Source organism: Protopterus annectens, chromosome 2.part1 (genome assembly GCF_019279795.1).
Source record: "Protopterus annectens isolate FY-2018-M chromosome 2.part1, PAN1.0, whole genome shotgun sequence".
NCBI classification, from domain to species: Eukaryota; Metazoa; Chordata; order Ceratodontiformes; family Protopteridae; genus Protopterus; species Protopterus annectens.
In genome coordinates, this window is record NC_056729.1 from 104,302,214 (window position 1) to 104,325,231 (window position 23,018).

The window sequence follows — 23,018 nt, forward strand, 5'->3', positions numbered from 1 at the left end:
TGCATTAATCTTTATGAAGAAGTCTGTGTGTGAATGTGCAGTCAGCCATTTTAGCTTTTCAGCACCACCAGAAATGGTTCTGTTTTACCCAAGACAGCTGTGTATGTAACATTTTGTTGATTTCTTTGTATCCATCCATACTGTTCGGCTATAGCTTCTTGAAAATGGAGACAGGGAGTGTTGTCTGGATTTATTTTCCGTGTTGCATGTCTGTGTCTGCCTTTTTAAGCCTGTCATTGGTGACATCTTAGGCTGCAGCTTTCGCTGTGTTGTAGTAGGATGAGATGCCTGTCGCGAGACATCAGTCCACAATGTTGAAATTCAGTTCTTCGTACAGTTCTTCATTATGAAGCCGTTAGCAATCCCAGCTAGCCATGGAGTCATGGGCCAGCCAGAGAAACACTCAGTAAGTATGTTATAGTACTGCTTCAAGTATCTGATGCTTACGGTGCCCTAAAGTTGCCATTAACTGGTTAATGGTTCTAGATTACTCTTTCTGCATTGCTTCATTAACCTGATACAGTTGTAGGGGCAGGGCCCCCAGGTTGAATTGCATGGCAAAAATAGGCTTAATAATGAAAAAATATTATTAGAGCTTGTTCATAGCATTTTCTGCAGTATGTTTTGTTTTTTTGTAAAGAAAGATTGCGTTCTGTTTGTTATTTTTGTATAAACTGTCATCTGTTCTTAACTTGAACTAAAAATGTCACATTTATGGCTTTAATAATTATGAGCATGATGGACTTAGAAGATGTTATCTTTGTGCTCAGACTTCTGCAGATTGATGCTACTAAGTTAAGTAAGTTGTATTTTATACAGCTGTGATCCATCCAGCCTTGTGTTACACACAAACTGTAGTACCCAGTTGCTTACATTATCACTAATTTTAAAGGTGATTGTAACTGTATTTGAGTTACAGTGCATTTAGTGAATAATTGAATGTCTGTTGCTTGAGATGGAGATTGTTGAAAACAGAATACCTGAGTTGCTGTGCAGGTAATCCTTGGAGTTATGCACATTGTTAGGCATTAGTCTTGTTAAGTAAGGCACCAAGTGTTAGTGAGTAATGCAGTCCTTGGCAGAATTGTAGAATTGTGTGCTCAGGATATATATGTTTTTTTTTGGGGGGGGGGGGGTTGTACTGAGCGCTAATCCACTGTTGTCAGTGTTCTGGAGGTAATTTCAGATGTACTACTTTCTAGTTCCTAGGCAAGTCATTGCTGCTAACAGGTTACTATGACAAATTTTATTAGAATGTTTGCAATCCTGTTATGAAGTCTGTGGATTTATTTAGATAGGATAACAGTCTGCAGTGATATAAAGCTTAGGTGTCCATTGTATGAGTTACTATAACAGAGAGAGACTGTACTTAGTTCTCAGATTTTGGTTGCATTTTTTTCAGGTTTGTATTACCAAGTACATAAATCTTTCTTTTTGAAGTGCTAGTGGGGTTATGTTTTAAAATGATTTCCCCCTGATGTGTGAAGCTTTCCAAAGCTGCGTTAAAATCATGAGACTACTTTGTGATAAAAAAAAAGAAATACTTAATTGTGCTTAATATAGTATTGTCTTCCCAGTATGAAATTCTTCCCAGTATGAAATACCAAAATCTCTTGCAAGTTTTTTTCCTGTTGTACATTTTTGATGCCCACTTTATCCCATTCAAGGTCACTGGGACACCAAAGCCTGTTTAAGGTACCCAATGGGACACCAAACAGTAAATAACCTAATCATTGGATTTTGTTCAAATATGTTGCATATTGTGTTATAATAGTGCAGATGCATACATACAAAATAAATTTTGTCACGCACGGTCTTCTAAAAGAAGTGTACATCATCTTGGTTAGAATGCAATGAGAAATGGAGTGTGTGGGTTTTAATTAATTTCCCTGGACCACTGAGTATAAATGTCTACTTTCTGGGGCATCCCACAAATACTGCTGAGTTCAGTGCCATTAGAGTTATAATTTACATAGTCTGTCTCAGGATGTGTAAGAATTTGTTCCCAATAAAAGCTGTTGATGGTAAAGATTTCAGCACTTCCTAGTGTTGGACAGCCATTAAAGTTAACTTAGCCCTTACTGGGCACTGATGTTGCCTTTCACACAGCCCAGTCTAAATATGTTCGTGAAGTCCTAAAGTGCTCTTTTTGATCAGCAAATAATGCAATCCTTTTTAAAACACATTTTGAAGTGGTTAGAAAGGTGGACTGTCGTCATGATGTTAGTGTCGAGCTACATCCCTCCATACCTGTCAACTTGCAGACATTGAAAATAGGTACAGAGGCCCTTGAAAAGTATGTACGTTCAGCCAAAAACCTACACATCTGATTAAGCATATTTTTTTGTATAACAAATAGTACATAACTCTTCCAGAGGGAATATGGGGTAGTACTCAGAAACATGTTTAAAAACAGTGTGTCAAAAATGATGGAAAGATATGAGTACTGTCAAAGAGCAAGTGTAAAATTTATGAACTTTAACTGTATTGCAAAATTCTAGCGCACAAGGTCATTTATTTTTATGAAAAAAGACAAGAAGAAAAAACTGTTGCAAAACACATAAATGCCAAGCAGGAATAGGAGGAAGAATAATTATTTAAATGAACACATTTCTATCAGCTCTCTTTTAAAATTAAAAGCCCTAGAAAGACTATATATATATATATATATATATATATATATATATATATATATATATATATATATATATGATTATGTATTTTTAAACACCATTTTATCTATATTTTTATACTACAATGAGAGTTTTTTACCATCTATTTATTTCATCTTATACAGATTTTATATGTTACATATATAATGCAGTCTTTTACATGTCTTTTCCTTTAAGGGGGTGTGTCAGTTTAAATAATGTATTAATTGTTTAATTTTTTTTTTACCCAGTTTTTCTGTACTATATAAAGTGATTGTGTGATTGTATTTATTATCTGATGAAGTTCTGAAGTGGTCAGGACGAAAGTGCTTATCATTTGCTTTATTCTCTTCAGTAAACTCCTGTATTGGTTTTATTGAATTTGGCCTGAATAGGTGCATTTATTTACTGTGGAGTGGTTCTTCCTCCTGTTCCTGCTTGGTATTTTTCTGTTATTTATTTTTATTTCTGAAAAAAGATGATTTAAAAGATTTATTTTCTTTAAATTATTGTTGCCACTAGCAAGTAGTTCATGTAGTGTAGTTTTCTGTGTAGTAGACAGCTGTTGAGGGGGAATTCAGAAAATTGTGTGAAAGAGTGAATCAAGCCAGAAAATTAAGAAACACTTCCAAAAATAGGCATATCGTATACAGGGATAAAAGCATAGACTTTGGATTTGGGTCAAACGATTCCAAAAGGCCTGATACCTAAAGTTCATTGTCTCTGCATTGTTAAAATTGACTTTACCTAAATCATCAATGCTGACAAAGTGGTCTTCTCAGTACATTAGAGATTGATTTTGGTGGCATTGTTGGTAGTATCTCCTCAGGTTGTTCAGCCTGTTTAGCTTTTTGTCTCTGCAAGTTTATTGTTATCAGACTATTTGATGGCACATCTGATTTTTCTAGTTGCTGAAGGATCAGGAAGAGATTTTTTTTACAATTTTTAAACATCTTTATTAAATCAAATTGATATAGTAACATAGGTGTACATTAATAGAAAGGAAGATGAAACATTGTGACATTTTAATTATTTCCATGCAGTATACATATGTTTCTTTTTAACGGTTATCATTCACTCCGTTAGATAAATTGTTCAATTCCTGCCTTCCATTACACCTCACTTCTCTCCTGAGTGTTATTCTGCATGTATTGTTCCCATAAATTCTGTTTGTTTATATGTAATTTGCTCTGTTTCCTAAAGATCACACCTCCAGTTCTTTTATCTCCTTTGCAGTATTCATTGCTTCAGTTATAGTTGGTGTAGATTTTGACTTCCATTTTCTAGTAATTGCTTTTATGGTAGCCAATAGCATTAAACGTCACAAGGCTTTACTGTCTAGGCAGTTCAGATGCTGTGTCCCATCTCAAAAGAGTAATTTCCTTAGTAACAGTTTTGTCAAGGGGCTAGGATTGCATGTGTTGTATGCCACATAGAACACCGTGGTTAGAGTTTCTGAAAGTACTCCTACCGTCTTGAGATAAAACTTGTAATCTTGGGCCATGAATGTTCTTTGTGGCTTGAAAGAAGCTCTGCGTTCGTGTTTTTCAGAAAAAAGTGGGATTTCATCAGCCTTGCTTTTTCACCTTTTAATTTTGGTATTCCAATTTTTTTGAGCTTCTCTCTGTAGCTAATGATGTGATCATTTATTTGTTGGCATGAGACGACATCTTGTGTGCGCTGAGCTTTTCTTTTCTGCTTGAAAATTCTTGCGTTCCAGTATCATTGTTTATTAATTCAGTCCTGGTGATGTATGGTTCAGAGATGATGGGGTCTTAATCTGCTTTACTTATAAGTGTCTTCATTTCTAGGCATGGTAGAGAGCAGTTCTTGGACATTACTAGAAGTCTTCCAGTACAAGAGTATTTAAAACACTGTTTTAAATTTTCCTAGCATTGATTCTGGATGAATTTGTTCATTTGAGTGACTCATGTTCTTGATTGATGTGAAAAGGCAGTGATTTTTCCAGCAGTCGTCAGCTCTGCTAATGGCCATTTAAAATTTCAACTCCTTGTGACAGACATGGCTATAGTCAGGGGTATTTGTGTAGTCTTAAACATGTTTTATTGTCTGACATCAGTGTTTGTGAGCATATCTACACTATTGCAATGGTAACATGAGCATGTCGTCTGTCAACTCGTTTATTATCTGGTACCATCTTGAAAACCATTTAACTTTCAGTATTGCTTTTGTTTTAATTTTACTTCTTTTGTGATTTATTTTGCTGTCAGTTTCACTCATGGCCTTTATTTTACAGAATTTTAGTTTGTCAGTCTAACTTTTTTTCTGTATGTTTTTTGCACTATACCTTTCAACCTTCAAGCTCCCCTGATCAGATGTAAGCCTGTTCTTTCTCCCATACTGGGTATTCCTAGTAGAAGGATGAGAACAGACTGGAGGATCTGTCTTCCAGGCCGCCATTTTTGGAGTTAATGTGTACACTTGAGTCTGTAGTTGAATATAATATAGGCTCTAACCCCCCCCCCCCCCCAATCAGTGGAGGAAATACAAGCCACATCACCACAAGGGGATGCTACGGGTTTTTTTTTTTGTTTTTTTGTTTATTTTTTTTGTGTGCGTGCAAATGCACATTCTGGTGTGCCTGCAGTGAAGGCTGCCACATACACGGCTTGGTTTATGAATACCTCCACACCTAGCCATCCTTTGCCACTCCATTCCTGAGGGGTTGTGAGATTGGATGGGCTGTCCATTTACCTCCTGAAAAGGCATAACCATCCTCCTCATGCCAGTGCTAACAAACATCTGAGATGCTAAATAAACCCAGGTCACTTGAGTCGTGGTCAGGACTTTAACCTGCTAAACAAATGGAAACGTTTCTCAGTTAAACCTTTAAACTGAATAGTTGAAACTTCATTCACTGTAAACATGTAGTGCTTGATTGAGTGCCAGGTCTGATTTTTTTTTTTTTAACAGCCTGCCGCTGACTTCATTATTCATGATGCCACATACTGTTCTGTCTCTTGTTAGATAAGGAACACTGCAACTCTGCTGTACATCTAGTACAAAGGCAGTGATTTGTGTCAGTGAGAAAACACGCTCTTATTTTCTACTATGGGAAAGATAATTTGAGTAATCTTTTAACTGCTGCTGTTCTGTTTCATTGTTTATATCCATGTTGAGTTGTGACAGTCTTAACTGTTAATAAGATTTATTTAGCAACAGTTGACATTTCTGTTTATGACTTATATTTTAATTTTATTTTTAGTAGTGAGGTTAGTCCCACTGTGCTTATAATAGATTTTTAGAGGAGATCTGAGGTGGTATTTATACAGACAAGGAGACTGGCCAGGACCCAAAGGGAATTCTACCCTTTTCAATAAGTGTTTTGGTTATTTAACACCCACCTAAGCAACAACCAACTCAGACAAATGGAACAGTGGGATTCAATGTTTAATGTAACCTTAGTTTATTGAGTACAGTCTTTCCCTGGTCTGTGTACTTAAGTGCTAAAATAGAGTCTTCCAATCATTTTGGTTATGCTATAACAACCTGATCTTGCCACATATTGCAAAGGTCGTGACCCCCTCGTATTCAGGCTGTACACACTAGTGTCTCTGATCATTCTACATTAGATATGCATAGTAACTCACTTTCACAGTTAACCTGATTTCCCTGGACATTTTTATGTTTATCTTCAGCTGCATGTTCACTAACTGACTGTAGCAGATAACGTCTTTTTCTAAATATAGTTTGTATACGAGAAGTCTTTCATTCCAGTTCACCTTCTTTTAAACTGTACCCATATCCTGTTTGCATCCATCTGTTCGTATTATCCAGTTCATTTCCTAGTTTCATACCGAACAGCCATCTCCCCCCTTCTCCAATGCACTGACAGTCTTATCTGTTACTGTTAAAATAGTTGCCAATACTTTCAGCTCTCCTCATTTATATTCCACATTTTGTTCTTTAATTGTCTAAAGTAGTTGTTAGTGACATAGTTCTTGTACATATATTACTCATATTCTTTGAATTGACTTTGTGTCACTATAAAATATAGTCCTTAAGAGCATGCATCCTAAATAAAATGTGTTTATAAAAAATAATGCATAATAGTGTGCTGTAAATGTGTTTGAATTTGCTCTTTTGCGTATTAGTAATGTTGATGTTTCTAATAACACCTTTTTGCCGCAACAACATTTTTCCCATTCATGTCTGTTTTACAACTGAAAGTAGCCTGAGTTAGTAATGCTTTAGACATCTGTGCGTATGGAAAGACACTGTTGTGCTTCTGATGTAGTGCTCTTATGCTCTGCATTGTGCCATCTAAAATGTGATCTGAAGTAGGAGATTCATTTGTCTGCAACCTGTGGGTTATGGATCCGATATCGGATCCGAACCGGCATGGTTTACCAGCTATGGATCCAAGCTCTCAGCTCCTCCCCTCACCCATAATACCCTGCTCTACCCTCATGACCTCAGATCTCGTTTGCCGCGCATGGTGACCAGATTGTTTTTCCAGCTCTCCAGCTAAGTGATAGTTTTCAGCATTTAAATTGTAAAATTTAAATAATTTTTTGGTTTATTTGTATGAAAGTGTAGGTTTCCCTTTGTGTATTGTTACTTTTTTTTTTTAGAGTTTAATCTAAAATTTATATCCCTCCCCTCGCTGGTAGCGTAGTGTGTGTGTTGGGCCTGTGAGTGATTTTGTTTTTTTTTAGTTACTTACCTTAGTTAGTAACTGTTGTTTGTTAGCTTGGGATGTCTGAGCAGTCCAAGGCTTTTTTTTCTAAGTGCTCCGAGTGTGGCCATAAGCTTTCCCCAGCTGATGGCCACACTCGGTGTGTTAGATGCCTGGGGGTTGAACACCTCACATCTGGATGTTCCATTTGTGCAGGGTTCAACCCCAGGGCATTGAAGGAGCGGAGGTCCAAGCTTGTTTTGGCGGGCCTTTTACCGCCGGACTTGGCTCCGACCTCCGCTCCTTCGGGGGTAACCGTCCCCACGGTTATTCCCTCTCTGGCTCCCCCTCCTCCTCCTCCTGGGACTCAACCTCCCGCTTCTGGTTCGGAGGAGAGGGATGCTAGAAAAAGGGACCGGAGGGAGAAGCACCATAAGCGGCGGGCCGAGACCTCTGTTTCGGCCCCGCCAGCCAAGCGGGCTTCTCCCCCGGCTCCATTGTCGGCTGGATCTCCTCCTCCTCGGCTCCGGTCTCCAGTGTGTTTTTCACCGGGACCTGAGGAGGAGGAGACCCCATCTCCGTCGAGGCTATCGAGGAGGCACTCAAGGCCTACCTCGGTAGCCTCGTCGAGATCTACGTACAGCCTATCGGATGCTGATCTGGACCGGATGATAAGGTTCATCCCGGCCCAGATGCAGATGGGAGTGCTCTTGCCTCCCCCCCCCCTCTGGGGGGGAGCTCGACCCCCTTTTTCAAGCCGATTGCTCCTTCTCCGACCCGCTACCCGGGTTCGGAGCAGTTGGAGCCGAGCAGCTTCGGAGCCGGGGTGGGTCGGCGCCGATAGTACTTCGGATCCGACCCTGCCCTCGAGTGCATCGGATCCGACCTCTCGGAGCTTGGATCCGAGCCTCGGATCCGGGGGGATCAGTGCTCCTTCGGCGCCGTCTGTGTCGGAGCGCACTGTCCCTTCGGATCCGAGCGCTTCGGCGCCGGCTCCGATCCACTCTTCGGATCCGAGGGGGAGCCGATTGTCGGATCCTTTGGTCGAGGTCGGCTCCTTCGGCTTGATGTAGTGGAGAGGGCCCTGTTGAGGGTCTCTGGACCCCCGGCACTTGTTTCGGCTCCGTCCCGCGCTCCCTCTGCACTGGGTCAGGCTTCCACCATCCGGCCCTTGGGACAGCCCGCTTCTATGCCCCAAGCTGTTCCCCTGGAACAGGTTGCTGCTTGCGAGGAGTCCTCTGACAGCCCCCCAGAGGATGTTCCTTGCAAGCATTCGTGCAAAAGGAGGCACATTGACTCCCCCGAGTCTCTCACGGAAGACACGGATTTGGAGGAAGGGGAAGGCTCCCCACGGTCACCCCCCGAGGATGTCTCATTTGGAGACATCATGGAAATGCTCCGTATAAGGGGGGGTGGTCTGCCCCCAAGTCTTCCTCGGACGAGTCCGTGTTCTTGGAGGCATTTGAAGCGGGCCCATCTACCTCTTGGGTGTCCCCTCCTGCCGACCCCCTGGTGGACCTCATTACCACCAGGGCGTGGAAGGAACCGGACACCATGGAGCCAATCCCTAAGAGGCCCGACAGGATCCTCAGCCCACCGTCTGACCGTGCCCATTGGAGTAAGGGGCCTCCGGTAGATGCCATGTTGACGGCGGCGGCCACCAAGAGGGAACTTGCTCAGGAGAGTCCCTCAGTCCATCCCCCGAGCAAGGAGTCTCGGATGATGGACCGCTTGGGGAAGTGGATGTTTAGTTCAGCGACCTTCTCGGTAAGGGCGCTGAACTACCTGGCACACGTTATTAGGATGCAGCGAGATCTCATTAAAGAATACGCTGCATCTCCCCAGAGTCCATGTCGGAGGAGGACAAAGTGCTGCACTCCACCCGCATGGCCACTCTTAGATCAGTTACCAATACCTCTATGCGGCTACTCTCCCATGCTACGGAAGGCGCCGCTAGAGCGGCAGGGGCAGGTCTAGTCACTGGACGTCAGGCCTGGCTCCGTCATTGCGATTTCTCTGAGCCCTTCAAAGCGACATTTGCGAACGCCCCCTTTGATGGTTCTGCCCTCTTTGGCAAAACCGTTCGCGACACTTTGACCCAGAGCGAGAAGGACGGAAGATGCTGTCTGCCGTCGAATCCGCTTCTCTGCACCCCAGAGGCCCTATTCTAGGAACCAAAAGGGTCAGAAGAAGATGTGGTTCCGAAGTCGCAGCAATCCCAGCCTGCTCCGGACAACCAGTCCTTCCGTGGCAGAGGAGGACAGGGAGGACGCCCCTAGAGGCAGAGGGGCTCCTAGGAACTTCGGGTCCAGAGAACCCTTCTCTGAACGGCCCGCAGCAACCCTGAGGGGTTGCCCGGCTGCTCCACTCTGGAGGCAGTCGGGGATCATTTTTCGACGAACTTAGCGGCATGGGAGTCCATAACATCAGACCGCTGTGTTCTCCAGATCATATCCAGAGGATACCGCATCCCTTTCGTCACTTACCAAAGTTGAAGTCCCTCCCAGACGCTCCACCCGGTCAACGGGAGGCCGCTTTGGCAGAAATTGGCCATCTGCTAAAGAAAAGAGCCATCCAGTCCGTCCCCCAGACCAGATCGGATCAGGGTTCTACTCCAGGTTCTTTTAGTGCCAAAAAGACGGGGATCTAAGACCAATTTTAGACCTTTCTCTCTTGAACCTGGCAGTCCCCAAGGAAAAATTCCGAATGGTCACTCTGCAATCTATTCTCCCCCTTCTGGGAGAAAATCACTGGATGTGTTCTATAGACCTCAAAGATGCGTACTACCACATCCTGATGGACAGGCGCTCCAGGAGGTTCCTCCGCTTCCGGCTGGGAGCCAGTCACTACCAGTTCCGGGTCCTTCCCTTTGGTCTCACCACAGCCCCCAGGGTGTTTACCAAAGTATTAGCAGTGGTAGCGGCCCACCTGAGGCTTCAGGGGGTGCAAGTCTTCCCCTACCTGGACGACTGGCTCCTTACCGCCCCAACAAGGCATCTACTACTATTGGCGCGAGACTCCTTTCTCCATCTTGCTCCCATTCTGGGCATTACAATAAATACAAAGAAATCCAACCTAGCGCCCACACAGCTCTTAGATTTTATAGGGGCCAGGTTAGACACAAGGAGTTTAAAAGCCTTCCTCACTGTGGACAGAGTTCAAAATCTGCAGCTCCAGGTGCGGGCCATTCTCCACTCAAGTTCTGTTCCGGCGGAGTTGGTCCTGAGGGCTCTAGGGTCCATGGCATCTGCTATAGCACTTCTTCCTCTTGCCAGGCTCCGCTCAATATGCGCATCCTCCAGTGGACTCTCTTAGTACAATGGTCTTACCTTGCTCTCCCTATGCATCATCCCATTGCGATCAGCAAGGCTTGCAAGCGGTCCCTCCTGTGGTGGCTTCACTCCCCAGATCTCCATGGAGGCCGCCCATTTTGTGCTTCTCCCCCTCTCGCCACGGTGACCACGGACGCCTCCCGCCTCTGGTGGGGGGGGGGGCATTTTGCAGGCCGGACCGTCCAAGGCACGTGGAACGATTCAGAGACCTTACTGCATATCAGCGTTCTAGAGATGAGAGCAGTGCTCTTAGCGTTGCTAGCACTTCAGGACTTTCTTCCCTTGGGAACAATTGCGATTCAATCGGACAACATGTCAGTGGTCTGGTACATCAACAAGCAAGGGGGAACGAGGTCTTACCCTCTTTGTCGAGAAGCCATGAGAGTTTGGGAATGGGCAATCTCCACCAACCGCTTTCTAATAGCAACGCACATTCCGGGTCGGTCCAACATCCTGGCGGACAAGCTCAGTCGCACCATTCTGACTCCTTACGAGTGGTCTCTCAATTCTCAAGCAGCGGAACGCATATTCGCACGGTGGGGAACTCCTTCATGCGATCTTTTTGCCTCTCCCTCAAACACCAAGTGCGACAGTTTTTTCGCTCTGATACCTCCTCCAGGAGGTTCTCCAAGAGACGCTCTGGTGCATGCTTGGCCACCCGATCTTCTGTATGCTTATCCACCCTTGCCTCTGATGCTCCAAGTTCTTCAGAAAGCCTCTCGGGTGGGTTGCAGAATGATTCTCATTGCTCCGTTTTGGCCTCGACAGATCTGGTTCCCCTTCCTAAGGTCTCACTCTGTGAATCCTCCTTGGATTCTAGATCCCATTCCGGATCTGATATCTCATCCATCCTGCATATCTCCTCCGAACCTGGACAGCCTGAAGCTGACCGCTTGGCTGCTCCAGTTCCACTCTTGATCAGGACTCCCGGTATTTCGTCCCCTGTTAAGGCGATCCTGGTGGCAGCTCATAAACCATCCACTAGGAAAGTCTACAGCAGCAAATGGAAACGGTTTTCTTTGTGGGCGGAGCGGCAAGGCCTGAATCCCTTCACGGTTCCTCTCCCTTTAGTGCTTGATTTCTTAACCACTCTTTTAACGATGGTGCCAGCAGTTCCACAGTCAGTACAACTGGCGGCAATTTCACATTATCACATTGGTCATGACTCTAGTCCACTCATGTCAGCCAAGTTGTGTAAAATTTTCCTTAAAGGTACTTTCCTTCTCAGGCCCCCTGTAAAACAAGCGGTTCCTCCCTGGGACCTTTCCTTAGTTCTCCAGGCCTTGACCGCCTTCAACCAGCGGCTACAGTGGATCTCAAATTCTTGTTTTTCAAGACGGCTTTTTAGTAGCCATTACATCGCCAAGAGAGTTTCAGAGCTCCAAGCATTATCAGCTAAACCTCCTTACTTGGTCTTTCATCCGGACCGTGTTTACCTCAGGACCAACCCGTCCTTTCTTCCTAAAGTAGCTTCTGAAGCAAACATTAACCAATCCATTAACCTCCCTGTTTTCTTCTCTAAATATGAAAACAAAGGTGAATACAAGCTTCACTCCTTAGATGTTCACAGGCAACTTAGATTTTATCTAAACAGAACGGCTGGTCATAGGCAATCCGACCAGCTGTTCATTTCCTTTGCTAAATTTAATTTGGGCAAGCCAATTTCTAAAGTATCTCTGTCTCGCTGGATTTCACAGTGTATCTTATTGGCTTATCAAGCTTCAGGAAGGCCCGCACCGGAGGGTGTACACGCCCATTCAACCCGGTCAGTATCTACCTCTGCAGCCTTTAAGGCTAGGATTCCTCTAGATGATATTTGTGCAGCAGCCACGTGGGCTTCATCTGATACTTTTATTTCCCACTACAAGTTGGATCTTGCATCTAGGGGTAGAGCATCCTTTGGCTCGCGGTGCTCGAATATCCTTCCATGATGGCCGCCCAAGATTCAGGTAGCTGGGGACTCTGTCCCACAGGTTGCAGACAAATGAATCTCCTACTTCAGATTTAGAAGTTATGTACTCACCATAACGTTCCATCTGAGTAGGTGTATTCATTTGTCTGCAACCATCCCGCCTCCTATCCCCTGGCCTTTCAGTTTCCTGCATATTATGTGTTACCCTTTTCAGGGTGTTCTTGCTGTTGGCAAACTCGATCTGAGGTCATGAGGGTAGAGCAGGGTATTATGGGTGAGGGGAGGAGCTGAGAGCTTGGATCCATAGCTGGTAAACCATGCCGGTTCGGATCCGATATCGGATCCATAACCCACAGGTTGCAGACAAATGAATACAGCTACTCAGATGGAACGTTATGGTGAGTACATAACTTCTAATTCCATCATTGCTGGTTTCTTGTAGAAGCATGGCAACAAAAATAAATACATAAATTAATAAATAAATAATTGTAAAGCTTTCACCTGCAACTCTATCTTTTCTTTCAGATGCTTTTTCCATTTATCTACAATAAATTCCTCTCTCCCCCACTCAACACTTCCTTAATTCAAGTGATAATCTCAGGCATCACCTCAAAATGTTCACTTAGCAGAGCTGAAGTATCTAACTAACAAGTTTATTCCGTTTTTATCTAACCACAAATGTTTTACTGCTGCTACTGACTAGTTAACTTTTATCTGAGATTGAATCAATATTTGTATTTGAACATTGCCTATGTATCTTAATGGTTGTTTATAAATGTGGAGTTTTTCTTCCCGGGCCTTCACTGAAAAATTGCAATTTGTCCAGTTGGACTTTCACGGTAAACAAACAAACAATGCTACCCCAGCTGCTGTATAATAATGCTTTCTTCTTATCAGCATTATTGGTTACTTTCTCTGTTACATATCTACTCTACTGAGTGACACTTCCTGATTAGCTGTCTTTCAAAAGCTTAATTAAAAGGTGTATCATAGTACAAAAACAGCAAACCAAACAAAATGTAACCCCACTGCTGCTCCCAGTCAACTGTAAGTGTGCCACATGTAGATTGATCCTTCCTAATGCTCACTGGTTAACTTAGCTTTAACGAGCTTACTAGTCAGACAAGATTACAACAGCACATGGCTCTGGGCTACGACTTCATACTGGCACTGCTTTTTTGTCATTTTTGGTTGCTGTGACTTGCAGTCCAATGTAGCATTGAAAGTAAATAGTTACAGTGGGTGGAGACAGCATGAGGGATAACAGCTTAATTGTGAGTGTAAGAATCCTCATATTTGTTGGACTGTTTTAAAGACAGTTAGTACAGAGTACTAAGTCCCTGAGTCTTTAATGAGCTTGAATATGTAGTCAGGAGTAGAAGACTTGATTCTGTCCACCTCCATTTGCCTGTTGTCTGACTTTGAGTGGGTTATTTAACCAGACAGTGCTCTTGGGTCACCCCTGAAAAGGGACACTTGTGTCCAGTGGGCTTATTCTGTTAACACATCCCATCCAGTGAAAGTAGGCTCCCTTTTTCTATCACTGTCTTCTGTACTTGCTTAACCTTAGACTACTAAATGATTTTGCTTTCAGAGTTGGCAGCTCTTGTGAACAATATTGGAAATGCATTAAATGAGTTCATTGGCTTGACATGAGGGTGGCTGAAAAATAAGTTCATTAAAAAGGCTGAATAGTCTGCCCCTGAAGCTGGACTGGTCAGTAACAGAAACACAGGCAAAACGTACAATCTTTCCTTTTCAGGTTCTGATGACAGTTGAGGGGGGCTCCTGAAAACTTTTTTGGGAGAGTCCAGTCCTGCTGCCAAAGTGCACATCTATCTAAAATGGATATCACTGGTATAGCTTGCCATCAGCACATTCAATATCTATCCAAATCAAGGTACTTAAACGTGTTGGAGCTTTCAGCTGTTGAGCAAACCTGTATGACCATGGCACTATGTGAGCTGTTTCTGACTCTCACTGTAGCGCACCCGCAGGTGTAGTTGAAGAGATATGGGTTCCTTCCTACCTGACTCTGGTGACACCCCTATAGGCCCAACACACCAAGGTGGCAAGATGGACAGATTTTCTTCTAGGTGACACATCTAGTTTAAAAAGGCAATAGCACAACCATACACAAATTATTTCAACAGTGCACCAGTTAGCAATAAAGCAATGTGAGATATGCATGCAATAAAACATACATTCACCCTCTTCCCCAGAACTCAACAGAAGAAAGTCTTGACGTTCAAACATGCACAAAGATGGCAATATCAATGAGCAGTAAAGCTTTATAATGCAGCGATACAAACACGGGAAAAATGCAATGTCATTAAGCAATAAAAGAGTCCTAATACAACAATACAGATATGAGAAAATGCAGTGTCACTGAGAAGCAAAATTCTTGAAGACAGTAGTACTAACACAAGCAAAATGCAATGTCATTGAACAATGAGGATTTTAATGCAACAGTACAAATATGAGAAAATGCAATGTCATTGAGCAGTACTAGCACCCTCAACCCCCTTGATCAATTCTAAACAGACCAGCTATGAAACACTCTATTATATCCTGTTCACTGGCCAGTGACTATTTACAGTCTTGCTGCTGGCATGATGGGGCCCAGGTTGGAGTTCATATGGATCCCAGTTATTTGTAATCCACAAAACATTTGGGGGGGGGGGGACCACAATCATATAAAAATGACGGCCAGATCCTCTCACCACTCAGTCGAAAATATCCTAGTGACCAGGCGCCGTGGTTCCTCTGATGAGAAAAGTAGAAAGTCACTTACCAGAACTCTGGTAATCATCTATGACTTCTCTGTACTAGGCCCAAGGGAACTCCTTTCCTTGCTGAATTATAGCAGGCGTGGAGCTACTGGTTTCAGACTTCTCTCCTGATTCCCCAAAATACTATCATCCAGGATTTCTGCCAGAGACTGACACAATCTGCTACTTAACTTCCCTGTCCCAAAGCACTAGAAAAGAAAATCCAGTCATGCTGCAAGGCCCTTTTCCCTTCAGCTACATGTTTCAGTCTTCCCTCATTGAGCTAGTCTTCCAGTCCCCCTTTCACTTTTGAAATTGTCATTTATGTTCCTGAAAAGGAGCTCCACCTTGTGATGGAATGGGAAACTACAGTCTATTACTTCTACGTGAACTACAGTGGGAGCCACATCACATTACATATCACAGCAGAATTTCTTTTTCCTACTGAAAGACTGCAGCATTACTGACAATGTTTGAGTCTAACATCAAGGCTGTAAGTGAAAATTTCTTCTAACTTAGCATGGAAGTCACCAGAGGTGGAGCTGTCTGTTTCCCAGTTCACTGAAACTGTTATACTACAAAGAGTGCACCGATTATGCTCTGAAACTTGAAAAAAGTTAAGTTTGTTAAGCACATTTGACAGTTTTTTTCCTGATCTCACACAGTGGCCACACAACAGTCAGAAGCATTTTGAGAGCTTTAAAGTATTGTAAGACGCTTCATACACAAAAAGCTGTTGACAGCATGAAGTATCCAACAACTTTTAAAGCTGCACCTAATCCAGAGGGTGTTGTGCACCTTGCTGTGGCCTCTATGGCAGTACTAAGCATGTTAAAGCTTTCAAAGCCGTAAAATGTTTTTGGCCAAGTATGCTATAGTACATCAGGGCAGTTAGCCCCTTGCACTACAAAAAAAAAAATTAAGATGGGCTCTCTGATCATAACTCTTAATGTGTTCTCAAAATGGATTCAGGCTGAATTTCTTAAATCCATTTCCTGAACATATTAACAGATAGGATTATGACTGTTGCCAGTCATAAACCATTGTGTTAAGCATTTCTAAAAACACCCTATTTTCATAAAAAAAAAGATGCAAGTAATGTTACATTTTTATTTTGATAATTCAGCGAAACTTTGTTTTGCAATGATTCTTGGTATATTTTGTTCTGCAAAATCATACTTTTCAGTGCAAAAGTCACACTTTGGACATCTGAAATTGTAGTAACCCTGTATCGTTCACTTCTTGCCGGTTTTACAGTCTTTATTGTACAGCATGAGCATAGTTGTTTGGAGCCTCAATAGACCCTCCCCCCTTTTTTTTATTTTTCAATAGAGTTTCTGTTTTTAAAGAAGCGTGGAACCTACGGTAAAGTTTACCTGACTAAATGGAAAGCATTTGTATTGAAGAGTCAAGAGAAAAAAAATGTTATCTTTACTCATTTGTATTTATTTTTTGTTCGGTTTGGTTTTAGTTACAATAGGTTGGCTTGACATTAGTCCGGTTTCAACTACAGCCTTGTCACCCAATGAGAAAACAAAAAATATAATGGTTAGAAGCAGAGTACATGCACGAGTCAGAGCAGTGCGCACACAGCCAGTTCAGAGTCCAGCGGTCAAATTACCAAGTTAATAGCATTTCTTATGCACTTCTGTTGGTTGGTGTACATTTTGACCAATAATCTAAATACAAAGGATTCCCAGTATGTATAGGTACACTTGGTACTTCCCTGGAAGGGTAGTGAAACATATTTAAGCTTTTTAAAGTAGGTAAACTTCATGTTGACAGATGTTGGGATGCTGTTTGCCTAGACATATCTGGAGTACTTGCCTCCAGCTTTCTCATTTACTTTCTTTAACAGAAGAATAAAACCAATCCAAAGTAAGTTCTGTTGTAACTGTTTTGCTTTCTCTTAGAAGCTAGTCTAGATTTTTATCTGTTCTTTAGCTTTTTAATGCAGGAGTACTGTACATTAAACCACCATAAGGGGGTATACCCTTTATGAGATTTAAGTAAAAACTTCCATTTGAGCGGCTTCTTTCAGTAGCCTTGAGATTCCTGAGCTGCTAAACAGTTTAACTAAGCATTACAACCTGGATTGCCTTTTGTCAGCAGTTATTGAAAGTATGCTAACAGGAATCTACACCCAGTTTTTGGAGTCATAGCTTGCAGTTTATCTTACAGATCATGAATAACCACAAAGAAGGAACAGAGGGAATGTTATGGTCAAGTCAAGTAAAACTTTATTGTCATTCAGACCATACAGCACGTGCAAAGCTCATGTACAAATAACTTAAAGCTAAAAAATAACAGCAATACCAACAGCAGCAGCAGTAGCAGAAACAGCAAAGTCCAAGGGATCAAGATACAAATAACCGTTCCTAACTGTTCTTTGCCAGACCCAGAGTTGACATCCAGTGACTGCATCCATCCCACCATAAACACCATCCATACCATTGCCAACTCCATCCCAAACACCAACAAAAAGTTCCAGAGTCCCATCCGTTCATCTCGGACCACTCCAATCCTGTCCACCGGCACACCACTACCCCACGCTCGATCAGTCCACATTGGCCCCAACAGTCTTTTCCCACCACACCATCCTCACCGATCAGCAGCTCCGCCCACCAACACCACCGCCATCACATCACTGTCCAGACCAATCCTCGACCACCACCAAAGACCGAAATCCACAAGCCATTGTCTGGTTCCCATGCTTGACACAACCGCCATCCCTGAAGGCCCGAGACGAACACGTTCAACTCAATGGCAGCCACAAGATCCAAAAAAAAAAAAAATCCAAAAAAATAATCCACGAGAACCCACAAGAAAAACACCACCGCTGTATTCCACACACCAACAACAAAATGTCTCGTAGAACTGACGACACACCGACAGGGAAAAAACCCACATAAATATAAAAAACATGCAACACACATCCGAGAGCCAGAGAAGCTGATGCCATCCAAGGTGCCGCCATCTTAGGAATCTTGTATATTATATTATATAATTAAATTATATTATTATTATATTATAGCACACTTGTTATGTGTTAATTTGCTGCACTATTAAATGAAGGTGATTTCATGAAGTGTCTTTTGACTACATTTAGTTAGTTAAAATCCATCCGATTTATCCTTTGTTGACCAGGTTAGTCCCTATAGGCCGGTGTCCTCTGTTTAGGGGGAGACCTCAGGTGACATTTCTGCTACTGGGGAAATTTGATCAGGGCATCAGGGAACTTCCCTTACTCTCTCTGAAAGGTGTGATGAGATACTTTACATCCACCTGAGCTACTGTCAATGCAAACAGATGGAACCTTGGTTTAACATCCCATCAGAAGGGCAACATACTCAGGAGTGCAGTACCCCATTAATGGTGCACTGCAGTGTCAGCAGTTCATTCACCTGAAGTGGGAATAGAACTCTCCGACTTCTGGTCTTCCAGCAGTAAAGGCGAATGTGCTCCTTATTGCATTACTGACACTTTTGCATCTAACTTGTGCAGAATCTAGGCTAGCTGTGTGACACAGAGGGATAAGGAGCTGACTAAGACCAGTTGAACCAAGTTCAAGTAGCTGATCGTGTACAGGAAGAGCTGGGTGGGGAAGGATGAGAGTGAAGAGCTGATGCTGGCTCACCTGTCTTTTGGGAGTGATATTTCTGTTCAGCCGGTTACTGCAGTAGAAAGAGAGGCTAACCTGATGCTGAATATGGCCAAAATTTGGTAAGTATAAAACCAGTGATGATAGTCCTCTAGGTAGTTTGTGTGGATGCACAAAAATTTTAGGAGAGGGCATATTAGGCTTCAGTAATGATGCAGATGCTCACAGCAGCCAGCAGGGAGTGGGGTACACAAAAAAGCCCTGATAGATGGCTACTGCAATCAGCTGTCACACTGTGTGGAATGAATTAGTCAGTAGATTGTAAAGAAGGCTTATGGTATCAGGTAATGGGGACCAAGAAACATTATTGATATTTATATACACGTTGCAACTTTAGCACTGCATCCCTTACATTAATGATCTAATTAAGCAGTAACCCACACCTGGGTGTTGGTAATGCTGGATTTACCCATGGTTGATGTGGTTTGGTCACGAGTGCGAAGCCCGAGTGGCCAAACAAAGACAAGCATGGGTAAATCCAGCATTACCCATACCCAGAAGTGGGTTATTGCTATTATACAATGACATTATTTAAGAAACAAAATACTTATTTTCTTAAGTAATGGCATTGTATAATGCCTCCGTGCTGCCCTACCGCAGCTGTCTGGTATTCTGCGGCAGTTCTGATGTACTGCACATGCGTATGCTTAAGCAGTACATCAGAGCTGTGGGTGGAAGCAATGGAGAAAGCAAGATCTCCGTTGCTTTTTACGAAGTGTTTCGCTATGTTAAAGGAGTTTAACATAGCGAGACAGCTTTAAAAAAAGCAATGGAGAATTTCCGTTGCTTTTCTTAAAGCTGTCTCGCTATGTTAAATCCATTTAACATAGCGAGACAGCTTTAAAAAAAGCAACGGAGAAAGGAAGATCTCGGTTACTTTTTTTAAAGCTGTCTCGCTATGTTAAACCCCTTTAACATAGCGAGACAGTTTCTAAAAATCAACAGAGATCTTGCGTTCTCCGTTGCTGTAAAGAAAAAGAAAAAAAGACTTATACTAATGGAAAAATTCCAGGCGACCGGACCTTTTTCCATTAGTATAAGCCTTTGGTCACTGTGCACGTTGTAAATCGATCAGCGTGCACGTTTTGGAATATTAAAGGGGAGGTTGTTGTATAATTGTAAATTCACCATGCCTCTGGGAAGGAGCAGTTTTTTCTAATGATGTAATTTTGATTTTAGTTGGTAGGGTTTGCTGAAAACAGCTTTGAGTATGGCAAACTTCTAGATTGCTAAAGGAGTCACCATAAAAATAAATAGGTGACAATCACATTAAGCCATCAGATGTGTCATTAGTTATAAAATCGTTACTGTGAGTGGGGGATATGTCATTAGTGCAGCCTTTTTTTTTTTTTAAGACCATTCCTGTTGTGTGTTCAGTCAAAGTTGTATTCTGTTTTCTTCCATGGCACACAGTGTCTGTGGGAAAGGGACTGAAGTAAAACTTGGTGCAGTGTATTTGTAAAAGGAATAATGCAAGTCTTGGGATCAGTGATGCATACTGTCCTAAAGAGTTTATTTAGATGATGGCCAATTTTTGTGGGAAAGCAGATGGATTTTTTCAATATATATATATATATATATATATATATATATATATATATATATATATATATATATATATATATTAACTCTCGAATCTTGCAGCTGTTTCCTTGACTTAAGATGTGGTGGTTGTGTGGGTTGCTGAATGGAATGTTCTCTTTCAGGTGATCTCAGTCAGTAGACAGAAGTGTCCCTGGAAGTTTTTTAAATTTTATGTTTTGTTGACCAATGTAACCTCAGTACACATGTGGCATATTTTCAAGGAGATCCAAGGTATTATTCATATTGACTTGTGGAAAATTAAGCAAAAGCACTAGAGAAATTCCTCATGTTGAATAATAAAACCTAGAGAAACATCAACCTTTTGTCTGAAGAGTGAAAGAAGATAAAATATGATTGTTTGTGAATAGTGGAGAATTTAAGAATATCTTGTCAATTTGTATTGTAGTTAAATAGCTTTGTAGCGGATATTTGATAAATAAAATTGAGTCTTCCTAATCTTCCTTCAATAAATGCATGGGATCTTCTATATCCACCAGAGCACCCAATGACTCATACCGGTGGACCTTCATTTATATTTATATTGCTCATCCAGTGAGCAGCATACTCAGTGCAGTGCTATTGGAAATTAATTCAAATACCTGGAGTGGGACTATTGTTCAGTCTTCTGATCTTCCAGTATCAAAGGCAAGTGTCTTTTCAGTATACCGTAACTGGTTAAGACTGAACTATAATAAGAGTGGGGGAAGTAGGGGAATTAAACCAGGGGTGTAGGGGATGTTAGATCCCAAGACTTCATAATGCTTTAGATACTCTGAGATTCTCAGAGCTTTTTTCGCCAAATTTTAATCCAATCCACAGTACTTCAGAATCCTCAGTTAAGTTGTTTGGTACTTCAGAGATTATCCAAAAGTTCCATTCCCCACATTACAGATCCTGCTGGTGACCATATTCCACTCAGTAGATTTCAGAAGTATCTTGGAATTTTACTCGCTGACTTACTGTCCTACAGTCAACATATTAGTTCTGTAATCTGCAAAGTTTTACTTCAGCCCAAGGTTGTCTACAAATGTTCTAGTTTTACTCCAAAGGCTTGTTAGGCTATAGCCATTAATGTATAATATCAAAATGTGAATATATTTTCCCAATAATAGCTCCTCTCTCCATTCAAAATATTTCATCACTTCAAACTTGGGAGAGTACAGTGCTTAGATTTATTACTCAAGCCAACCCATAAAGAAAATCGCCACATTACCCGTGTCTGCAAGGTCACCCTACTTAACTGTTTTGCTTTGAATCTCTTTAGAAGTGTAGGTACTTACCTCCACTGCCCAGTAGAGTAATTGTTCATAATGATTCTTGTACTTTGTGCAGCTACACAGGCTTTAAATGCACTAGACCTCATTATACTATTGTAGAAACAAAGTAGATGAACAGATTCTTCGATAAACACCGCTCGTACACAGGATGAAAATGATTTATTATCACACAATAAAAGAGTAGATCACTGGTTAAGCGCTTTCAACTGGACACTCCAGTCTTCCTCAGAACAAAGTAGTAATACATATCCAGAGTTGTATAGTATCAAGCCTTAATCCTTAAAAAAAAGCAGAAACAGAATAAAACAGAACGACAGCTTAAAAAACGAATATACGAACATATATACAAAATACAGAAATATGACACTAAAAATGCACTGTACAGGCACATTCTAGAAAAAGGGAATGAACATGGATTTCAATTCGCTATTATTGATCAGGTCATCTGTACTCCTTATGGAGGCAATTGGAAAATGATTCTGGCATATTACGAAAGCAAATGGCAGATGTATACAGATGCTACTAGACCGCCAGGTCTCAACGATTTTATCAGTATTAAACCATTTTTAGCTCTTTCATTATAAGTAATACATTCAATTCAATTTAATTCATACTTATGCATAATGTAATATTTCTCTTACATCTTAACATATATATTTATCCTTACATTTATTTTATATACATTATCTTTTCATATTAGATCATATTATTTATAATTGTATAGTATTCTATCTAGTGTTAAGGATATTTTTAGGAATCTACCAGAATTTTTAAAAGTTTTAAAAGTTTCACTACATATTAGATTGGAGTAAGTTCTTATATGTTATTGTCAGGCTTCTATTTATATTAGTAATTGCATACAGTAATTTTACTTATAAGTTAGGTTTCTCATGTACAAGTCCTTTTATATTAGCTTTTTTATTATTATTTTTTTATTATTTCTTAATCGTATCCTATAAGCTGTCATGATTTTATATATGGTATTTATTTAATTTTTGATGTATATAGGCTTGTGTAGCTTTAAAGTTTTTGGCGGGCTTTTTTTAAGGATTAAGGCTTGATACTATATAACTTTGGATATGTATTACTACTTTGTTCTGAGGAAGACTGGAGTGTCCAGTTGAAAGCGCTTAACCAGTGATCTACTCTATTATTGTGTGATAATAAATCATTTTCATCCTGTGTACGAGC

At 41.5% G+C, this 23,018-nt stretch overlaps 1 protein-coding gene across 12 annotated transcripts in view; it reads left to right on the forward strand.

The window, feature by feature from the left end:
- Positions 1–23,018, forward strand: part of RAPGEF2 (Rap guanine nucleotide exchange factor 2) — a 2,418,607-nt gene that overhangs the window by 1,514,307 nt on the left and 881,282 nt on the right. The window lies entirely within an intron of this gene.